General features: G+C 41.9%; 1 long non-coding RNA gene across 1 annotated transcript; it reads left to right on the top strand.

Annotated features, from left to right (window-relative positions):
• The first annotated feature begins 5766 nt into the window (after positions 1-5766).
• LOC120025158 lies at positions 5767-11942 on the top strand. The gene is made up of 3 exons (XR_005472968.1): positions 5767-6020; positions 6980-7166; positions 11004-11942. It is a non-coding gene; the product is annotated as an uncharacterized LOC120025158 (long non-coding RNA).
• Positions 11943-14760: the final 2818 nt, after the last annotated feature.

The following is a 14760-nucleotide window of genomic DNA, read 5'->3' as shown; positions in this document are numbered from 1 at the left end:
TTGCACGACTAAAATCTCCTTGGCAAAAACGTCAAAATGAATGACAGATTTCTTGAGTTATTTTCGATTAATTCGGACTATTCTGGCTACGGCGTCTCAAGATAGACAAACAGAACTATTACCGAATTTTTCGAGCAAATATATTTTTAAGGGAGTTTGCGAGCACACTTGCTAGGCGCCAGCGGAACCGAAGCATGCTGACGCCTTTAGTATGAAACGTAGCCTTAATGCTGAGTGGCACGCACTATGCTCTTAAATGGTTCTCTCTTGATGGTTGCTAGGCAGCACCAGTTAACCTTCCTCCTGCCAGTTGTAAACTTTGTACGGCATGTCATGTCTCCCCGCATAGCCCACCACTAAGCATGCACTGTTTTCTTAACCCCAACTGGATGGATCCATAAAGAATTACAGCGGGAATAAATATCACTGAATGGCAAAAATATTGGAATAAAGTAGGCTATTGAAAATTCAAGGCATGTATCAAATTGTTGCTTACTGAACCTCCCGAAGTCATCCAAGCAATAGTGTGGTCAACTAGATGATGATTTCAGCACTGTTTTGACTGGGACAGATCCATCGCGCTGCTTTGAGACAAGCATGGGGACTGAATCTCCGTTTTCATGTTGGTTCGGCTACAATTACGCTCGGGAAATGCTAGCTAAGTTGAGGTGAGTGCTGCTCATGATCATCTTGTCTAGTTGGCTCATCTATTTGAACATTTTGCCAGCATGTTATATAGTTTAACAATTGGATTATTTTACTCTTCAGGCGCTTAGTAGCCTAGGCCTACTCCTGACCAAAAGCCTGAGACCACTGACTTGTCTCAATCAATGTGAGCTTGTTTCACTGAATCTCTGTCTGTATAGGCTATTTGGTTAATTGGTTTCTGGCTGGGCAAAAAATGGTTTCTGGTTGGGCTCCCGAGTGGCACAGCAGTCTAAGGCACTGCATCTCAGTGCTAGAGGCATCACTACAGACCCTGGTTTGATTCCAGGCTGTATCACAACCGGCTGTGATTGGGAGTCCCATAGGGCGGCGAACAATTGGCCCACTGTCGTCCGGGTTAGGGTTTGGTTGGGGTAGGCCGTCATCGTAAATAAGAATTTGTTGTTAACTGACTTGCCTAGTTAAATAAAGGTTAAATAAAACAAGTGGAAGTGGTATAGCTCATCTATTCGTTTGCTCAACTATCACTGATCAGAAACATTCAGCATGCAATAATGTAGCCCAAATCAAGTTCAGGCCTTTCATTTTGCTCGATCGCATATAGGCAACTACACAAGCCCGCAGAGGTTGAAATAGTAACGCGAGAGTCACATGCTTTTGAAAATAGGATTTCTATTGTTTTCTATGAGTACCATGATGAAGATACTCTCAACGTAAGACCGTACGCCTGCTCCCTGACAAAGTGGCTAGGAAAAAGATGAAACATGGGCTTTTTATCACTTTTTTTTTATATGAAAGCTGTTCCACAAATTCCCGTGACACAAGTTGTACTTTATTCTGTTATGTTCCATTATATTCTTACTACAAAAATATGTGTGCTCTGTGATCGAGCTAGGTGTGCCTTGTCTGTTTTAATGAACAAAATAATGAACTATTGATTTCATTCATTTGAACGTAACACAATTCAATTCAAAATATACCATGCTGTTGTTTTAAAAAGACATTTTATTAGTCTTATAATGTTTCTTAGGACCCACCTAAACAAATGAATAATGGAGTTATTTTTGATGATGTATATTCAATGGATTTATTACAATAAACACCCACACACATCTGCGCACCACTACTACCACTTGTCACAGGCATGCACACGGGAGGTATAAAAGGCACATGCAGGCAAGAATGTAGTAGAAATGGGCTTGTTTGTAAGGGGGTCATATAAACATTGCCCAATTTTTTTTTTATAGGCAAAATACCATAAATCCTATGTAAAAGCAGTATAAGTGTGCGTGTGTGTCAGGTGTCTGTCTGTGTGCATGTGTGTGTGTGGGGGGGGGTAGGAGATCTATGAGTGTGTGTATGTGTGATAGATGGATTATGTTCTGCAATCCTTACACCCTGTCCTCAAAGGGGATTTTCTCCCCTAATCTCATCTAATTCCTCTGGAGACAATGGCTGCAGGATTAGACGTGCGGTGAGCCAACACCTCCCCTAACCCCAGTTTTGTGTCTCTGTGTCAGTCTCACATACACCTCTACCACCGTCTCAACACCCACTCATTACAAACTCACTCATTCTCAATCATGTTCGGGATCTGCATGTGCTGATGCATGAAGACAGCATTCCTCGACTCTGCATAGAAATTGAGTGGAGAAGATTATTATCCTATAACAGGGAAACAAATCTGATGTTGGTGAATATGGATTAGGCTCATAACATTACTGAGAGATCTGACAGATATGCATACATCCTGATTATGGCGGGTGAAGAGGTTTTCACAGGGGCTGTTAGAAGGTGTGACGAGATCAGCATCAGGCTGGCACCTTTTGACACTGTCCCCGGGCTGGGAAGTATGATGGATGGATGGCAGGTGCCCTCTCACATATCACTATAGTTTATTTAGGGCCGATACCGATGTTCTGTTTTGATGTTTGTTTCACTGTTAGCTGTAATTAAGATGAGATAATAGACAATGTGCTCACTTACAAATTATTCTTTAAAAAAAGTTGGGTGCTGGATCTACGTTTGTAAAAATCCATTTAGTGCAGTGCATTGTTTCCTGCAGTGTGAGTTTGATTGAATACCACCCAGTGTTGATATACAGTTGAAGTCGGAAGTTTACATACACTTAGATTGGAGTCATTAAAACTCGTTTTTCAACCACTCCACAAATTTTTCTATAACAAACTATAGTTTTGGCAAGTCGGTAAGGACATGTACTTCGTGCATGACACAAGTAATGTTTCCAACAATTGTTTGCAGACAGATTATTTCACTTCTAATTCACTGTATCACAATTCCAGTGGGTCAGAAGTTTACATACACTAAGTTGACTGTGCCTTTAAACAGCTTGGAAAATTCCACAAAATTATGTCATTGCTTTAGAAGCTTCTGATAGGCTAATTGACATTATTTGAGTCAATTGGAGGTGTAGCTGTGGATGTATTTCAAGGCCTACCTTCAAACTCAGTGCCTCTTTGCTTGACATCATGGGAAAATCAAAAGAAATCAGTCAAGACCTCAGAAAAACAATTGTAGACCTCCACAAGTCTGGTTCATCCTTGAGAGCAATTTCCAAACGCCTGAAGGTACCACGTTCATCTGTACAAACAATAGTACGCAAGTATAAACACCAAGGGGCCACGCAGCCGCCATAACGCTCAGGAAGGAGACGCATTCTGTCTCCTAGAGATGAACGTACTTTGGTGTGAAAAGTGCTAATCAATCCCATAACAACAGCAAAGGACCATGTGAAGATGCTGGAGGAAACAGGTACAAAAGTATCTATATCCACAGTAAAACGAGTCCTATATCGACAACCTGAAGGGCCGCTCAGCAAGGAAGAAGCCACTGCTCCAAAACCATCATAAAAAAGCCAGACTATGGTTTGCAACCTCACATGGGGACTAAGATCATACTTTGTGGAGAAATGTCCCCTGGTCTGATGAAACAAAAATAGAACTGTTTGGCCATAATGACCATCGTTATGTTTGGAGGAAAAAGGGGGAGTCTTGCAAGCCGAAGAACACAATCCCAACCGTGATGCACGGGGGTGGCATAATCATGTTGTGTGGGTGCTTTGCTGCAGGAGGGACTGGTGCACTTCACAAAATAGATGGCATCATGAGGCAGGAAAATGATGAGGATATATTGAAGTAACAATTCAAGACATCAGTCAGGAAGTTAAAGCTTGGTCGCAAATGGGTCTTCCAAGTGGATAATGACCCCAAGCATACTTCCGAAGTTGTGACAAAATGGCTTAAGGACAGCAAAGTCAATGTATTGGAGTGGCCATCACAAAGCCCTGACCTCAATCCTATAGAACATTTGTGGGCAGAACTGAAAAAGTGTGTGTGAGCAAGGAGGCCTTACAAACCTGACTCAGTTACACCAGCTCTGTCAGGAGGAATGGGCCAAAATTCACTCAACTTATTGTGGGAAGGTTGTGGAAGGCTACCCGAAAAGTTTGACCCAAGTTAAACAATTTAAAGGCAATGCTACCAAATACTAATTGAGTGTATGTACACTTCTGACCCACTGGGAATGTGATGAAATAAATAAAAGCTGAAATAAATCATTCTCTCTACTATTATTCTGACATTTCACATACTTAAAATAAAGTGGTGATCCTAACTGACCTAAGACAGGGAATTTTTACTATGATTAAATGTCAGGAATTGTGAAAAACTGAGTTTAAATGTATTTGGTTAAGGTGTATGTAAACTTCCGACGTCCACTGTATTTAGCAGTCTTATGGCTTGGGGGTAGAAGCTGTTCAGGGTCCTGTTGGTTCCAGACTTGGTGCATCAGTACCGCTTGCTGTTCGTGATGCAATCATTTCCATGATAATGTAGAATGTTCATTCAAATGATGCTAACTGATGTGGCTCATGCAATGGAATGTATTTTCTGTAATCTCAGTTGAGTTGATTATTAAACAACCCACAGCACAGATTGATGGGTGCACTCCCTGCTTTTACTTACCGCTCTGCTCCTATGGGTACATTTGCAATAGCCGGCAGTCCACCCATTATGCCATCGTTGTCTTGAATGGGATCACCCGTTCTATTCAATGAGGGGATTAGATGAATCTGGCTCGGGCACGTAGAATCGTGTGGGAAGATCTCAATTGCATACTCCTTGCGTCCTCTCTCGTCTCTTTGTTTGGCAATTCAATGCCGAGACACCAGTCATTGTTTATGTAACATTAAATAAACATCATTTTTTATGCATTTTAGTTAATTTCGGAAATTCAGCATTTTGATATAAAAATACAGAAATCTAAATACTCAAACAATGGAACTAGAGACTGTCTGGGGTACTGACAAACAGCAAGGCAAGTGTTTTATAAAGGGCCCGTAAGTGTTTTGTGGTGAACTTCACCTTTAACGCATGGCTGTTTGTTTATTACAACTGTCAACACTATAAACACACTTTCACAGACAAAAAGCATGCTCATTACCAGCAGACAGAACCTCAAACACACACACGCACACATGCTTGCTCTCTCTCGCTCTCTCGCTCTCTCTCTCATATAAACACACACTGCACCTAATACATTCTTAGGAAACATATTTTCCTCATACACAGACAATTCAAAAAAAAAGTCACAGCCAAGGTTTTTATTTCTATTAGTTTTAAGAGTTTTATTTGAAATTCACTTTCAGTTAGATTTCAGAGCCTCTTTACTAGTTTCTATTTAGTTCAAGTTTTATAAAAACGAATGTATATTTCGATTTTATATTATTTAGTTTCAGTTTTAGTTTTCGTGTTAGGGACAGAAAGTAACCTACGCCTGTGAGGCTTTTGGGATGTATTTTGGGTGGCTTTTGGGACGTCACTTCTTGCCACTGTGGGGAAGTAATACATAAAGTGATGGGTCAGGTCATAGGTTAGGTTAAGATGAAAGGTTTTTTAATTTTTTATTTAGCCTGTTTACTGACTTGCCTTTCAGAGCCACTTTACTAGTTTCTATTTCGTTTTATAAAAACAAATGTATATTTCGAGTAAGTTAAGTAGAAAATCTTATTTACAATGACAGCCTACTAGGGAACAGTGGGTTAATAACTGCCTTGTTCAGGGGCAGAACGACAGATTTTAACCTTGTCAGCTCGGTGATTCAATCCAGCAACCTTTCGGTTACTGGCCCGACGCTCTAACCACCAGGCTACCTGCTTCCCCAAAGGTAGACTCAGTGAGGTGATAAAATGTACGAATGTAAACCGTGGTAGTGGTTCAATTTCCGCAACAACCAGGAGCGTTGAAGCACGACTCTAAACTTCTCAGCTGTTTTGGTCCCGTAGCTACCACGCAGACTGCAAAAAGAAGCCTCAAACGCACAGCGAAGTTGATACTGTAAGATTGCGAAACTTTTAAAACCATGACTAGAGAGTAAAAAGTGTCTTTTATGTGTAAGTTCATGTTCAAGTTGTTATTCGGCACTGTCAACACTTTGTTCAACACCTTAATAAGCCGTAAAATGCGTGTTCTCCCTACTTCGACACGCTACAACCAGCACTTCAGTGAATGAGTATAGCAGTGTTAGCACAACTTTATGACCTTTGATCACATGAGTTTTGTTCATGCAGTCGACATGAGGTGCAAGTCGGACAATTTTCTTACCCACGATGCAACACACTTTTAAAGGCGGTCACCAACTTGAACGCACCCTAACTCAATGTGACCCACCAGATTCAGAAGCTTGAAAACCCCACTAAACCCATTAGGTTTTTGTCCCCCCAAAAAACTAAAACTGAACATAATTTATGGTGGTTTTCATTTATTTTTAGTTACTTTTGGAGTCAAAGATAATAGTTTCAGTATAGTTTTAGTTTTTCAAACAGGATTGTTAATTATTTTATTTCAGTGTACAAAATAGTTTTTTCATGATTAGTTTTAGTTTACTATTGTAAGAATACTTTAAGATAATACACAACGCAGAGGACTAGAGGTCAATAGGGAATTAACAATAAATGGAACTAGTTTTTTTTCAGTTCAACATCTGTTTAGAATCAGTGTAGGAGTTTCAGTCCTGGACTCATAGCTACATCTGGCAAGTTTTCGTTGGTTCGAATGGTCTATACATTGACCCTGAAACAGGATACTTGTTATTTGGCCATTGGCCCAATTTTACTGCATGGAATTCTAATTGGTCAACCACAGCCTAGGGTTGGGGGTTATAAATTGCATAATGTCGTTTTGTTCTGTGGAGAATCAATGAGGACAGGGAAGAATGAACATCTACTTCCTAGCATAGCATCTATGATTTGTTCTCTTTGAATAAACCTATATTTCTCCCCCTGATTTGATTTGAGGTCTGTGTTATTGAAGAATAACATCAACTGCTAACACTTGGTGCCATGACCCGGGTGAATTTGTCGTGACCAACAACAAGGAACAACTCATCAACTGTGTGTTGATCCAGGGGAAAGAGAGAGGGCTGAGCGCAACCCACCACAGTTAACTCTTAATCTCCCGATTGATGACATATCATATTCCTGGGTGAGTCTAGACCTATGCATTTTAAAATTACCAAAGCAGGTTAAAATTAGTGCATGCAATGAGTGATACATATCTGTGATGTATAGGGGTTTGAGTCCTTCTATTAAAGGTTAGTCCTTTTCTCTATTGAAGGTTTGAGTGCTTTTGTTAAAGCCCTATCAGTGGAATAAGCCATAATTGATTAAGGGTGTGAAACCTTCTGGTTGCATAGAAGTGAGTTGCTATTTGAGTAGCAATTTTTACATGTGTGGAAAATGTAAGCCTTGTGAGCATTGTACAAGCTTTTGAAGTGAACACAAGTTTTTATGGTTAACCAGGCCCTACAGAAACAATTAGTGTTCTAGACGATAAGAGGTTAGAGTCCTCAAGGGGTTGTATGTATATATATATTGGGGTTAAATAAATATATAAGATATATATTATACAACTTTTGAAGTTAATGTAATGCCATTTTTAAGTGAGAAAACCACTCTGGAGAAGGGCGGAACGGCTGATACGGATGTGAATATAAAATAGATTTTGAATTCACTGTCTAGTGATATAAAGAACCATTTCAAAGTAGAGGAGAGTAGGCAAGGGATAATAAATTAATATTCTGTCATTGTTGACAAAGATGGAATATGTCTGATACACAAAAAGCTTGGGGGAAAATACAGAGAATGTCTAACTCATTGACATTGCAGAGAGATATAGAGAGTTTGAGGGCTCTTGGTGAACAGATAAAAACCTTAAAAGGAGAAATTCAACTATTGCAGGAGGAGAACACGGGTGAAAAAGTAAGACTTGACCCCCACCTGTGGGCTCTCTGTTCCCTCCATCTATCCTCACACTGAATTGCGCAAGGCAGATCAGCTTTCAAGCATCTGGTCAGCACTGCCTGGCTTTGAGTCGACAGATTCTGACAGCGGTGACGAACGATGTCTTAGGCCAACCAGAACGCAGGCTGTAAAAGGTACTCAAGACAAACTTCCAGTGACAGTAGTCACACATAAATCAGCACCTCCAAAGCAGTTGGATGAACGGTCAAAGACTGAAGCATCCACGAGACGTCGGTATAAAGACGCGGGACCATTTGAAGTGATAAGAAACTCTACAATCTACATCCTTATGATGGGTTACAGGTATTAGCCTTTGTTTTGAACAACCGTGAACACGGCGTACTTAAGACACATTGGGTTACCCGACATGGAAGATGAAGATGCACTCAATTCCTCCAAAAATGGGGGCAATCACCCATCAGTTGATGCAATCCATACACAAGGATTTGCGGGGGGAAAAATTGTTAACACAACTACTGACTGGGAGAGACAAAACTACGGCAGCATCATCGACAGGCTGTCACGACTGGACAGGGTCATCAATCAACATAATAATCTGTCAGTAGAGTTGCGCAGGTTCCGAGTGAAACCAACAACATTATTCGTTCAGCAGAAGAGAAACCTGGTGTATGTCATTATTGCGGGATTTCTGGTCACTGGCAACGAGATTGTCGGGTAAAGGAAACGTGTCCTTATGAGGAATGGCCAGGAGAAGCAGAGTCCATCTAAGGGAAAATAGAAACAGGACAACAGCCCCAACGACACAATGCTAATGCAGAAATGTAAGAAGCTCTCTCCGGCTCAGCAGCAGAGCTTGCTGGATGCCGTGGAGGTAAACTAACAGACCCCTTCTTTTACATCTCATCTCAGATGGTGTACATATGAAATCGGATGGAATATATGTGAACATGATGGATAACAACTTTGCAGTCAAATTTTTTAGTAGATACGGGTGCTCATATCTTATGCAAAACATGTATGTCCTCAGTACACGGGCTAGAAGATGAGAGCTACAGGAGTGGGGGGGAGACGGATATGAAACAGACCAAACCATTAGCAATTTATATTGGTCCAATAAAGATTGACGCAGGGGTGTGGATAGGCTCCTTTGAACAACCTATTTTAGGCCTTAATGTTACAATACAATTTGACTCTACACTGAACATCTCTGAAGGAAAGGTGACGTGGCAAATTAGACAACTGCGTGGCTCTACAGTTCAGAACCATCCTATTTGGACTACGAAGAAAAACGAGTGTGGAACATTGGATATGGAACCAGTGTGCTTGACAGGTGTTGCCCCACCTTGCACAAAACAATATCCCATTAGCAAGGCAGCTATGGGCGCTACTAAAGTAGTGATTAAATATCTATGGGACATGGGTATAGTTGAAAAGACACATTCTGCCTCTAATAGCCCAGTATGGCCAGTGAAAAAATCAACTATAGGAATGCAAATGAAGCCATCTAGCTCACTCCACTGTTGGCTGACACCTCAACCATTTTTTCCCTCATTATCACCTGCTCACTCTGGGTTCTCTGTCATTGATATGGCTAATGGGTTCTGGTTGGTACCCTAACATCCAGAGGTCCGTCCATGGCTTGCCTTTTCTGTGGATGGTCAACAGTATCAGTGGACTAGGACTCCTATGGGCCTTAATAGTCCTTTGATTTACCATCAGGCATTGCGGAGACATCTCCAAGATCTCCCTCAGATGTCATAGAATATACAATATGTTGATGAATTATTGTTGGCATCAGAAAATGAGGAAACGCATGTTAAAATCACTGTTAGACCACGTGCATGCCAAAGGCCATAAAGCTAGCCCTAAGAAGGCCCAACTCATGCAATCACAGGTTATCTACCTTGGTCAACTGGTCTCACAGGGAAAGAGAGAGATGACACAAAGTCGTACGACTGCCATACAAGCTGCCAAGGAGCCCACTACTATTAAAGAACTTCGCTCCTTCATGGGCTTTTGCAACTGTAACAGATGCTGGGTGGACCCCCTTCGTCGAAATTGCACAACCCCTTAACGACCTGAAAGGAGGCCCTGATTCAAAAGACTCTGTAGCCTTCACGGAAAAACAGAAAAAGGTTTTTGGCAAGTTTAAACTAGCTCTGTCATCAGTGCCGGTTTTGGGCATTCCGGACTCAGGCCAACCGTTCACCCTCTTTGTGGCTGAAAAAGATGGCTACATGACCTCAGTGCTGACACGAGACAATGGTGATTGTCAGAATCCTGTAGGCTACTATTCGAATAAACTGGATGATGTGTGTTTGGGATGGGGTCCCTGTCTCAGAGCTATGCAGGCTACTTACGTCACTGTGTCGATGGTGGCATCGCTTGTTCTCGACCAACATCTTACCATCAAGTGTCCACATGCTGTTCATACTCTTTTGACAATGAATCGAGCTGCACAGGTCACAGCTGCTCGTTGGAACAAATGGTCAATTGTGTTGGAGGCTCCTAACATCATCATACAACGTGGCACACCATGTAATCCAGCTACTCTGATGCTTCCTCCAGATACCACACTACTTGAACACGACTGTTGTGAGTTGGTTTAGGATCAGCTCTCTGATGGGTTTACTAATGGGCTCTCTGATAGTCATCCGTTGGAAACCCCTGAGTTTATCTTATACACAGACGGTTCAAGCATTGTGGAGGGGGGTGTGAAGAAGGCAGGCTGGGCAGTTACTACAATGGACAATGTGATAGTGACAGGCACGTTACCTGCAGGAACATCAGCACATCAGCAACATCAGTGTGGCGGAATTGGTGGCTTTGACAGAAGCATGCAAAACAGCTAATATCTACACAGACTCAACGTATGCTTTCGGTGTTACCCATGATGGTCCAAAAAATATGTGACAGACACATTAGGGCCAAAATGGGAAGGTCCTTATCAAGTTTTGCTCATAACGAGGTCGGCATATTAGGGAAATCTATGTGAAATATCAATTTCTCTTGAAACCCGGACATGTTACTTTCACTTTTTTGTTTCCTTCGTTTACAGATTATGAGAATCTACTGTCTGAAGCTGAAGCAATATCCCTTAACCCAAGGACTGTACTTGAAACGATACAAGATCACTGGTGAAGTGTTCATTGGAGACGTCCTCATCAACCAGTGGAACGGAAGAACAATTCCTCACTACCGGCACACTGTCAGAACATAATTTCTAATAGTTATCTATGTGGGACTGATACCAGTGTGGAAGAGCAGGTCACTTTTAAAGGACTATGTGAATGATTACCTTGACAATAGGACGACTGAATATTATTGTCTCGAGGACAAGTGAAAGATGTTTGAAATTATTTCCTCTTTATACAGGATGTGGGTGGTGTTTCCATTTCGAACACAGAGATGCATCAGCAGGATGAGGGACACTCGGGCGTCAGTACGTTTCTAGCCCGTTCTCTACACTATGCCGCAGACAAACATGGGGTACATGTGCTGTTATTGGTGCCGAATGCTGTACTTACATTCCTGATAATTCTGAGGAAATAACTGACCTAATCCAAAAGATCAGGACCGAGGTCGCTAAATATCATGATTACAATCCAGATGATTTAGGTTTAGTCATGTGGTTGTCTTCCACATTTGGCACACGGGGAAGTTTTTGGGTGAGCATGATACTCCCAATAGTGGGAGTTGTGTTTATTTTACTTATCCTCATCCAGGCTATCAAGTGTGCTATTGCCCGATGTTTGTCTGCTAAAATCCCACGGTTACGTGATAGGGGATATCATAAGATTCATCAACCGTCTGGGTTATCGAAGAATAACATCAACTGCTACCACTATATTAACCTTGGTTACAGCAAAGATTTTTGTCCTTTTGATGTTGAAAGTGTAACAGGGTTATATTGGTGATTCCCCTTGCCACTTTATTGTTAAGCCAATGGGTTTTTGGTTTTAGTTTTGTCTTGCCTTCACCTACTCAACATGGCATCTTATTGGCTGGTTTGCGTAGCTTGCTTACGAGGGAGGATGTTTCAGTTAGAATCGTCCCAGTGAACAAGCACCAAACCAGAGGTAAATTGTTGGTTGCAAAGCACTGTACGTCAAAAGTGATTTTTATACTCCCAAGTGATGATTTAAATGTACAATTTATATCAATTTGTTTGTAAATGTTATTCGAACATCACACATAAGATGCAGCGTTTTTTGGTGAATATTTGTTATGCATTTTGTTGTAGAGAATTCCCGCTAATACTAGCTAGCAACTTACTGTGTCTGGTGGGGGGGTTCGTATATTGTGTACAGTACAGAGTTGGATGGTGAGCCGTGCAATTTTGTGCTGTTCCTATCAGAATAAATCTCCATGACTGGTGCTACAAGTTGTAGTTCGTGTCGATGATTTATTGTACACAACGCAAGAAGAGTACTGTTACAAAAGCATGTTGAAAAGGGGATTGGGTCAGGTGTGTGTCAAAGAGGGAGTGTATAAGAGAGACTTTGTGTGTGTATGGCCTTTCTGGCACTAAGACACTCCATTCAAATTGAAATCCAATAAGCATTCACTTACTCGGGGGCTAAATTCAGTTATCCTTATGTTAATTTTCTCCATTACCTTAACTGACTGAAATAAGCTTAATACATTCTCATTCTACCCTGAACTATTAGTGTCTTCTGAACTGCAGCGAAGCACAAGGGGTATATCAGTCCTTCCCAGACAAGCTGTAGAAAAGACAGAAAAAAAGCGACGAGCCCCCAAATGTTGCCAAAATGACTTCACAGAATATTTACAATAACAGTGGGCCTCCCAAAATACGCCAGGATGCACGGCGCTAATCATATAGCTTTCGGCAGCCTCAGCGCCCTTGAGCCACAAAGGGCACACACACACATACAGTAGCAGAAAAGTCCCCAATAAGTCACTTAATTACCGTCACTATGTAATACATCTCGTTAGTGCTGACTTGGTGTACTCATACTGCGAGGACCCACGGGTGAGACCCAGGCCTGGGTCCACAAGGGTGCAAACATTTGGAATATTGTGCCCCTTCAGTTTTGTATCCTTTTTCTGTCCCACAATATGCCCCCTCCGTCATGCCCAACCAATTTGTTGTGTATGCTTCATTCATGCAACTCCCTTGCATGCATCATACGTACGTCATACACATTTTACCGGTTGAAAAAAACTATTGGCTTTCACAGTAGAAGGGCGGGGTCAATTTGACTGTTTCGGTCTACTTTCAAAGTTACTTACTACCAACAACAACAAAAAGTTTCACCGCACAGCTGGATGGAATTTAGCTGACGTTAACAGATAGTTAGGTAGCTGATAGCATGATGGATATTAGAAAGCACAACGGCAGCATCGGATCAAAGCGGCGGGGAGGGGGAGAAGCCTGCCACAGAGGCCAAGGCCGTCGAGCCCAGCAGCAAAAGCACCTGCACAACCGTCTTGCAGCCTGGTGACATAGGAGATAACCAACCCGAGGGGTCTGCAGCCTCCAAGATACCCAACCCGCCTAGGCCATGTGTGCCTTGCACTCAGAGAATGAAACCTTTATGGATGTGGAAAAGGTGAAACCACTGCTGGACTTAATCTCTGGAGATTTTGTGGAAATTGAGTTTACTGTCGCACGCCCGTTTCTACAGACTGAAATAGCCCGATCTGGAGACGAAACTTGGACTAACATTATGCAGAGCATTTTGGATAGATACTCCGGGCCTCTAACAGCTATGTTTACTGTGATGATGGCATTGAAGCTGGGATTAACATTTGGAGCATCCACAGCAATTTGCGAGAACTCTTTTTCAACGCTGAAAAATCTATTCAGTGAGCACAGACGGAGCATGTTGCACAGGAGGAAAGCGCATGCTGATTCCACTGGCATTTGAGAGGGATCTAACAAGTAACTTCCGCGGGGAGTGGAACGAGAGACTTCTGAGGAGGTTGAACACCGCATCAAGGAGGCTGCAAATATTTTGAATCTGGGTAGGAACAGGCAGCCTGGCTGGCCTTGTATTATTTTGTCATTTGCTAGCTTCTGGAAAAGTGTGGCAAATGTCAGAAATAGGCGTAGACGTGATTTTCTTTATTGGCAGGTCTACTGCTGGATTACTGTGATAGGATTGGAAATGTTTGGTTTATAATATAATCGGGTTGTTTTTATATAGTAGAAGAGGTGCTCTGCATTACATTGATGAGGGTAGGCAGACCTTGACCAATGGTTGAGTAACAATGTAGCTATAGTGTTGCTATAAACAACTCGTTGCTATGGAATACACGTTTCTCTTATCATACAGCAGCATAGTAGGCACTCTTAGTGGGAAGACAGCTTGGTAGCTGTGTCCAAGCTCCATTGTACTGATAAATCGTGGTATTGCATTGTACATTATTGTTTGCTTTCCGCGATTGGAAATACATTGTATTGGCATGTGGAAGTGCTATTGCGGTAACTAGCAACGGTTTTGCATTGATGGGATATTGTGCATGTAGCGTTGTCATAACGTGCAATCTCTCGAGGCGGGTTATGCATTTTTTGTACGTTTGTAAAGCGGCGCAGTATCCTGTATTCTTGTGACAAGACAGCCGTGCGTGGCTGCAAATACATTGTGTGTAATTGTACTCTCGATTATTATCCACCCTGTGTTATCAGCAAGCGAAAATAGTTGTGCCCCTTCAGTTATTTATGATGCCCCCTTGCTGAGTTAATCCTGCTGCCGGGCCTGGTGAGACCCACACGGAGAGAAAGACAGAAAGAGAAATGGAGTAGGGAAAATGAAAAAGAGAGGGATTGAAGTTCCTAGTACTGAAAA

Source organism: Salvelinus namaycush, chromosome 30 (genome assembly GCF_016432855.1).
Source record: "Salvelinus namaycush isolate Seneca chromosome 30, SaNama_1.0, whole genome shotgun sequence".
Classification (NCBI taxonomy): Eukaryota; Metazoa; Chordata; class Actinopteri; order Salmoniformes; family Salmonidae; genus Salvelinus; species Salvelinus namaycush.
Note: the sequence above shows the minus strand (reverse complement) of the source record. Positions and strands in the feature narration are given on the sequence as shown.